At 42.1% G+C, this 8,044-nt stretch overlaps 1 long non-coding RNA gene across 1 annotated transcript; it reads right to left on the bottom strand.

The window, feature by feature from the left end:
* Nucleotides 1–6,459: 6,459 nt before the first annotated feature.
* LOC149249620 (uncharacterized) lies at nucleotides 6,460–7,045 on the bottom strand. Its single transcript, XR_016265887.1, has 2 exons — nucleotides 6,930–7,045; nucleotides 6,460–6,686 (listed from the first exon to the last, which is right to left on the bottom strand). It is a non-coding gene; the product is annotated as an uncharacterized LOC149249620 (long non-coding RNA).
* Nucleotides 7,046–8,044: the final 999 nt, after the last annotated feature.

Genomic DNA, 8,044 nt, shown 5'->3' with positions numbered 1-8,044 from the left:
AACTGAACATACACCAGAACACATAATTCAGCTGTCTCATTAGCAATACTTGAATCCAAAGATTTATCAGTACGCCTAAAACGCAAGAGATCGGCTCGGATGATAATATATTACAGAGGAAATCAGTGTTTTGCAGCCCCTCGGCAGTGTTTTGCAGCCCCTCAGCGTTGACGAGCAGCACCTCCAGAGTTGCCCTTGGCATCTTGATTCTTTTCCTTCTACCTCCTGAAGCCGATTTCCACAGATCCAGGGTCCTGGAATATAGTATCCCCGAGCGAGGGCAAGTGCACCTGGAAGTAGCATAGCGTCGAGCGAGGGCAACCATCTACTGCAGGGTCTCATCGTATACCCGTCTAATAAATTGGATGGATGAGATTATTTTCATCGTCTAACACTTAAATCAAAGGTTCAGAAATGTACACGTAACCTAAGAGTAAAGTTGATCTCAAAGAGAAATGCCTTACAGCGTAATTAGTTATTTAACTTCAAAGCATTAATCCCACCTTGATATGGCTTGATGTGGACCTTTGCTTCCCTCTTGAACAAGAATTGTGAATGGTTCACGACACTTGAACTGGATTGTTCCTTTTCAAGCTATTTATTATATTTCCTCTTTGGTTCATCCCTCTCCCCTAATTTCCCCTCTGAACTGACCTCTAAGTTGGAACCTCCATCTTCTCCTATTCTTAACTTGCTCACTAGAGTTTCCAAAAGGAGCTCCATGTTATGAATGATATCTACGACCTATTCTTATAGCCTTGAGAACCTCTCCTCTGACACATATTTAGAGTTATTAATAGATTCAATGACCATGGTTGGGGTTTATATGCTTAAACCAATTTGGATCCCTTATAACTTCACACAAAATACCCAAACTCACCCAATGCAATACCAATATGATTCATAAATTATCGTGGATATTACACTGGAAACTTCATCACAAAATATTTAATAAAATTATACTTAAAATATGAAATATATATTATGAATGTTATTTTCCCTAGACTTCTAGATTCATTAAGTTACTGTTTCATGCATGTAGTATATAAAATGTGGAAAATAAAGAATTTATACAAATAAAGTATATCTCCCTTCCTCTCTCTATTTACCTCTCCCCTTCACCTGCCGCTATCCCTCTCTCCCTCTCTCCCTCTCCCTCTCCCTCTCCCTCTCCCTATCAGCCCCTCCCAATCTCTCACCCTCCTTCTCCTACTCCCCCACTACCTCTCCCCCTCTCCCACTGTCTCCCTCCCTCTCTATATTTCCCCCCCTTTCTCCCTCTCCCACTCTCTTTCCCCCCACTCTACCCTCCTTGCCCCCCCTTCTCTATCTCTCTCCTTTTCTCTTCCCCTATATCCCTCCTCCTCTCCCTGTCTCCCAATCCTCCTCTCCATCTCCCTCACACTCTCCCTCTCCCTTTCCCACACCCTCTCTCTCTCTCTCTCTCTCTCTCTCTCTCTCTCTCTCTCACTCTCTCTCTCTCTCTAAGAATCTCTCTCTCTCTCTCTCTCTCTCTCTCATCCTCCTCCCCCTCTCCCACACTCTCCCCCTACTCCTCTCCCACTCCTGCACTTTATCCACCTCTCGCTCTCTCCCTATCCCTCTCCCTCTCCCCCTCCCCTTCTCTAGCTCTCTCACCCTCCATCTCCCACTACCCCTCTCCCTCTACTACCCTCCAAGTATCGTGCCCCCTCTCTCTCTCCCTCCCCCTCCCTCCCCCTCTCCCTCTCCCTTGCTATCTCCCCATCTCTCTACATCCCCCCTTCTCTCTCTCTCTCTCTCCCCCACCCTCTTTCTCTCTCTCTCTCTCTCTCTCTCTATCTCTCCCCTTTTCCCTCTCTCTCCCACCCTCTCACCCTCTTCCCCTCCTCCTCCCCCTCTATTTTTCTCTCCTGATCTTTCTTCCTCCTCCTTCCCCTTCCCCTCTCCCCCTCCTATGCTCTCTCTCTCTCTCTCCCCCCCTCTCTCTCCCACTCCCCCCTTTCTCTCCCTCTCGCTCTCCCTCCCCTTCCCCCTATCCCTCTCTCTGTATCGCTCTCTTTTACTCTCTCTCCATCCCTTTCCCTCACCTTCCCCCTGTCCCTCTCCCCCCTCTCTCTCTCACTCTCTCTCATCTAGCCTGTTCTCTTCGTCTACCTTTCCCTCTCCCCTTCCCCCTCTCCTTCCTTCTCCCCCTCCCTCTCCTTCGCCCCTCTCTCTCTCCCCCTCTCGAACTCTCTTCCTCACACCCCCCCCTCTCTCCATCCCTCTTCGTTTCCCCCTCTCTCGCTCTCTCCCCTTGCCACTTCGACACCCCCTCTCCTTCTCCCACTCTCTCTCCCCCCTCTCTCTCTCCCCATCTCTCACCCCCTCTCCCATATCCCTCTTCCTCTCCCCCTCTCTCTCCTCCTCTCTCCCTACGCCTCTTCTCCCCCTCCCTCTCCACCTCCCCCCTCCTCTCTCCCTCTCTCTCCCCCTTCCCCCTCTCTCTACCCCTCTCCCCACCCTCCTATCCCTCTCTCTCCACCTCTCCCTTTCTCTCACTCTCTCTCCCACTCCTTCCCCCACTCTCTCTCTCTCTCTCTCTCTCTCTCTTCACCACCATTGCCCTCCATCCCTCTCTCTCCTCCCTCCTTCTCTCGCCCCCCCCCCTGTCCCCCTCCCTCTCCCATCTCCCTCCCACTCTCTTCTCTCTCTCTCTCTCTCTCTCTCTCTCACTCTCTCTCTCTCTTGTGCTACTTCCCTCTCCCTCCCCCTATCCCTCTTCGCCTCCCCTTATCCCTCTCTCTCTCTCTCTCTCCCTTATCTCTCCATGTCCTTCTCCCCGCTCCCTCTCCCTTTGCCTATCCCTCCCTCCTCCTCTCTTCTTTCTCCCTCTCCTTCCCTCCCTATCTATTTCTCTCCCTCTCTCTCTCTTCGTCCCTCTCCCTCCGCCTCTCTCTATATCTCTCCTCCCTCTCTCTCTCTACCTATTCCTCTCTCTCCTCCCTCCCCCTCTCCTACCTTCTCTCTCCTCCTCCCTCTGTCTTTCCCTCTTCTTCCCCTCTCCCTCTCTTGCTCTCTCCTCCTCCACCCCCTCTCTCTCTTTCACCCACCCCCCTCTCATTCTCTCCTCCTCTCGCTCCCTCTCCCACTCTCTCGCCCCCTCTCTCCCTCTCCTGCTCTCTCTCCCTCTCCCTCTCCTACTCTCTCTCTCTCTCACACACACATTAACCCTCGCTTTCTCTCGCTCTCCCTCTCCTACTCTCTCTCTCACACACACACATTAGCCCTCCCTTTATCTCGCTCTCCCTCTCCCCCTTTCCCTCCCTCTCTCGCCCCTCACTCTTATTTTCTCTCTCACTCTCATTATCACCATTATATCATCTAATAACCTAAAGCATGCGATTTAACAAAAAAAACAAAATCATCATTATCATAATGATATCATTTAGCAAATACAATCCACATCATGTCCCAAACAAAAAGATCTTATCAATTAGAAATCAATAATCATCATATTATCTAAGAAACAAAATCATTATATCATGTAACAAACAATAAAACGAACACATACATAAACATATACAATGCCTATCCAATTTCCAAAAGATACGTAACTAGCAATTGCACCAAATGTTGCAATGGAAACGCCGTAAGGCAATAGCATATAACATTAATTAATTCTTCTTTGATTATTGTCGGGATATGTGATGCGGAAGGGAAAGCGGGGCACTCATGATCAAGTCATATGTTCCGCACCTGCTCGAAGGGAATATGATTAGCTTTGGCTTTTGTAGAGCATTCTCATCCAATTTTGAACTACACTGCAATAGTTTGTAAATATTGAAATTGGATTTATGATACTATATACAATCACTCAGATTAAGTGTTTTTAAGGTATGTGTGTGATGTTGTATATGGATGGCCGGGAGACTTTCATTGTATTGGACCCACGTATTTGTCAACGTTTTTCTTGTATATATTGTATTTGATGGTTAAGTTAGTATTTTATTTTATATTTAAAAATTTAGATTGCAATTATAATTAGCAATCGTATCACATGTTGTATACGCCCTAAGGTAATAACATAGGGAAGAATAACATAGATGAGGAAATATGACATGTTGTGTGATTTACATAAGTTAATGCCCCTAATAACATGTAATAAATTAATTTAACTTTACAAGAAGTTGATAGTTTAGTTGTTATAATATACTTTTTAAGATAAGAAAATTAAAATAAATTTATATTGAGAATTTGTGAATTATTACAGTTGTGATATTCAATTTTCATTCAATAGTCAGGTGTAGATTGATTTAAACGCTCTAGTTACCAGAGATTAAAAAAAACACTAAACTCCTAGAGAAAATCAACTATCCGCAAAATTATGGCCTACCAAAACAAACAAAAGGAATTTGAGAAACTCTATTAATGTTTAATAATTTGCCAATTGACACTATACTCTTCTCCTATGAGGCTCAATCTTGTTCACCACATTTTGATTTTGAACTCTAATATATAACTATTTAAATATATATATTCAAAATATTTTTTTATTGATATAAAATGTTTTCAATATATAAAATAAATAAAATAGATGCATTAAGTTGGGAAAATATGTAACATTAAAAACATTTCGCTTCACTAAAGTACCTTGATGTTATTCAACTTCCACTTAAATAAACAAGGGAAGGTGCGAGGTAGCAAGTCCCTATGTTGAGTGGTGTAGGATTCTTTTCGCCTGGCGCGACGGAGCCAGTGGGAGTGCACAGAGAGCTTTCTTTTGACCCAGAGTTATGTAAAAACAAATCGAAATATATGCAAAGGAGTTAAATGCGACTCAAATCAAAACATGTATAAATAAAACCTTCAATGTATTGGGTAGAGCCCATGGCACTAGATTGCACTTGTACTGGATGAAATTATAATAGCTTGCACACCTGCGGATGTGCTCCAGGAATATATGGTGCCTGGAAAATTGGATGTCTAATGTCATACAGCATGGGAAAGTCATTATGGAAATACCAGTGAAGCTCAGTCTTTACAGCGCGCTCAGTCCCTACAACGCAATACGTAGCAGCCTGGAGGTTCAAAGAGATTCTCTGGGATTTGGGCGCTCAGTCTCTACAGCGCGCTCAGTCCCTACAGCGCAATACGTAGCAACTTGGAGCTTCAAAGAGATTCTCTGGGATTTTTAAAGCCCTTGTGGGCAAAGGCCTCCAATGAGCAAATGGGCTATGTCTTTATTTATAGCAAGTTTTTATTTAGACTTATTCTTTTGCTCCCTGGCCATCTTCACCATCGTAGGATAACACTTTCCATCCCTTTTTTTAATAATATATCATTTTAAAACTATAAAAAAAATTCATAGAAACTATGAAGGCTTAGGTAAAAGCAGTAAAATGTATTTTATAGTGTCAATTAACACAAGCATCAATTGGCTAACATTTTGAATTTCTGTGTTGTAAAAGCTTACCTTTTAAGCTTTCAGTTGGCTAATATTTTGAATTTGTGTGTTGTATTTTAGATGAATACATGCAAATCTAGGAGCACTTGTTTAAAAAACAAACAAACATTTTGTACACTCGTGCCTTTCATTCATTCAACACCCAACTTTCATTACATTTCAAAACAGTCCTCCATTACCACAGCAGGAAATGATATAAAATGAAAAAAACCAGGACCTTTTGCCAGAGCATCTGGCTTTACAATAAATTCAATACACTTAACATAGAGTAACAAATCATAAGTACGTGGGAAATATTATGCCAACCTTTGATTAAATAATGCACTTTAAAGAATAAAGCATGTTCTTTGCTTCTTTATGCGTTTCTTTTGCTTTGGTGGTTGAAGAACCACCTTAATTGCGGCATCAAAAACAACCTTAACATTATGCAATAAAGGTAAAGCCAGAATATCTTCAGGAGATTTGAAAATAGAAACCAATGCTGTACTCGAATGGACGGAAACTGATAAAAAGGTTGTCAACGAGAATTTAATACAAACAACAAGGCACATGTAATTAGATTACAGGAAAGGAAAGGAACATCTTCCAGACAACCATAGAAAATGGCATTCAACTAAACACCCGAGGCTAATCTGTAACAGAAAGGGAGAGAATAACAATTTTCTACATTGTGTTCAGCGAGTAGTTGCATGCACTTCAATACAATCCTAGGGCTTGATTTCAAAATAGGCCTGCAGATAATGATTACATGCACCTAAAGATGACCCACTAGGCCCACAACAAACACAGAGCATGATCTACATTCTTTTTGGTACTATTAGATTGACAGGACTATTTGGTCTATCTCATCTATGCTAAGAAGGTTGTGATTCCCACTAAATCAGCTGTCAGAAAAGTTCTACAAAAGAAACTAGAACTTCCCCTCTGACCAACTTAGTATATCTGATCTGTGCTAAGAAGGTTGTGATTCCCACTAAATCAGCTGTCAGAAAAGTTCTACAAAAGAAACTATAACTTCCCCTCTGACCAACTTAGTACCTCAAGCTTTGAGACATATGAGGTCAATTACCTTAGGAAAAATACCACTATCCCCATTCTTTGTAATGATGTTGCAAGTTTATATGTATTTGTCATTTAAAATTAATGCGTTTTTCCCTTGATATACCTGCAAAATCTCTCTCCATGGGCATACCTGTTGTGTTTTAGAACTGCATTCATTGTATGCTGCAGCCCCGATTTGCTTCTTCAAATCTTCACCCTGCCAAGATAGAGATGTACATTGGTGTAAGTTATTCCTCGGAAATAATAAGGTACAGAAAATGTAAATGCTATAGTCAAATGCCAATGTCATTGTTCTCACTAGGTTCCCAGAATATCAAAACTTATAGGGAAGTAATTGGATAAAGTATGACAACATTATAATGAATGATAGATGCAAAAAACAATCAACATGGCCATATTCTACATAGGAAAAAATAATGCTAGAACCCATGTAACTCACTTTTCTTACTGGCAAACTTGAACGACATAACAGCTGAGCAAGGAACTCAAGTACCCAGTCTCCATTAAAATTACAGTAGCATTATCCTCCAGCATGCTCATGATGGTAGACAATACCTTATAGGGCTGAGAAAACATTATAAAGATTTTTTTGTCAAGGAAAGACTGGAGAAATATAGGAGGTTACCTGCAACATCTTCACATCTCTTAGCCTTCAAATCATTATTCCTGGAACATGCATGGTTCGAGAAGGAGCTGGACCACTGACAAGCAACTCAAGACCATTAGAAGAAAGCCTGTACTGACAAGCAACTCAAGACCATTAGAAGAAAGCATGTTACTAATTCCTGAAGAAACCATCCCAGGAATTCTTGCTGATCCTAATCCTGGCAATGTCATTCCTCTGTGAAGTCCACACGTCATTCCAGTGCCATTTCCTGCAGTTGGCACTACAAAATCATTTGAATTGGGTAAGCCAATGATTGGAAAACCAGCAAAAACAGTGACAACAGATGGTTGCAGGCTTCTTCCTGCCACCAGTCGATTATAATGTTGCAACCATTGTTGTTGCTCATCAATGGAGACAAAGATACATAATCTATCCATATTAGGCACATAATGATACATTACCTTGCAGTGGCTCCAACGTTCGGACCTACCGATGGAGCTACCAAACCAAAACCCAACTGCACGCTGTTCGTCCCCTGCAACAGAGTAAGTCCAGCTGACATAGGCTATATCCCTGAAGATGCTCGTATCCCAGCAAAGGATATGAAAACTCCAAAACGAAGGACAATATCAATGTAACACCAGATTCTTGCATGAAACACAATGAAGTGTACATGTGAATACTTATCAAAGATCCCCACTGCCTGCAATATTTAAAGCATCGTAAACCTTGAATTTTGAGATAGACAAAGCAGATCATCAAGCACAACCCAAAAAGGCATTGTCAGATAATCGTAGGAACTACTTTGATAATGATGAAGCATAGATAGACTTCAAAATATATAGTATTTGCAACTCAGATGGCCTTACCATTGGAAAGTGGAGCCATTGGAAACTTCCACTGAGAAAAAACTCATGTTGCCTAAATAATGTAAAAGTGAATATTGA

This window comes from Pinus tabuliformis, chromosome 7 (assembly GCF_031772625.1).
Source record: "Pinus tabuliformis cultivar Carrire ecotype Pingquan chromosome 7, CPIR1, whole genome shotgun sequence".
Lineage (NCBI taxonomy): Eukaryota > Viridiplantae > Streptophyta > Pinopsida > Pinales > Pinaceae > Pinus > Pinus tabuliformis.
This window is presented reverse-complemented; position numbering and strand designations above follow the sequence as displayed.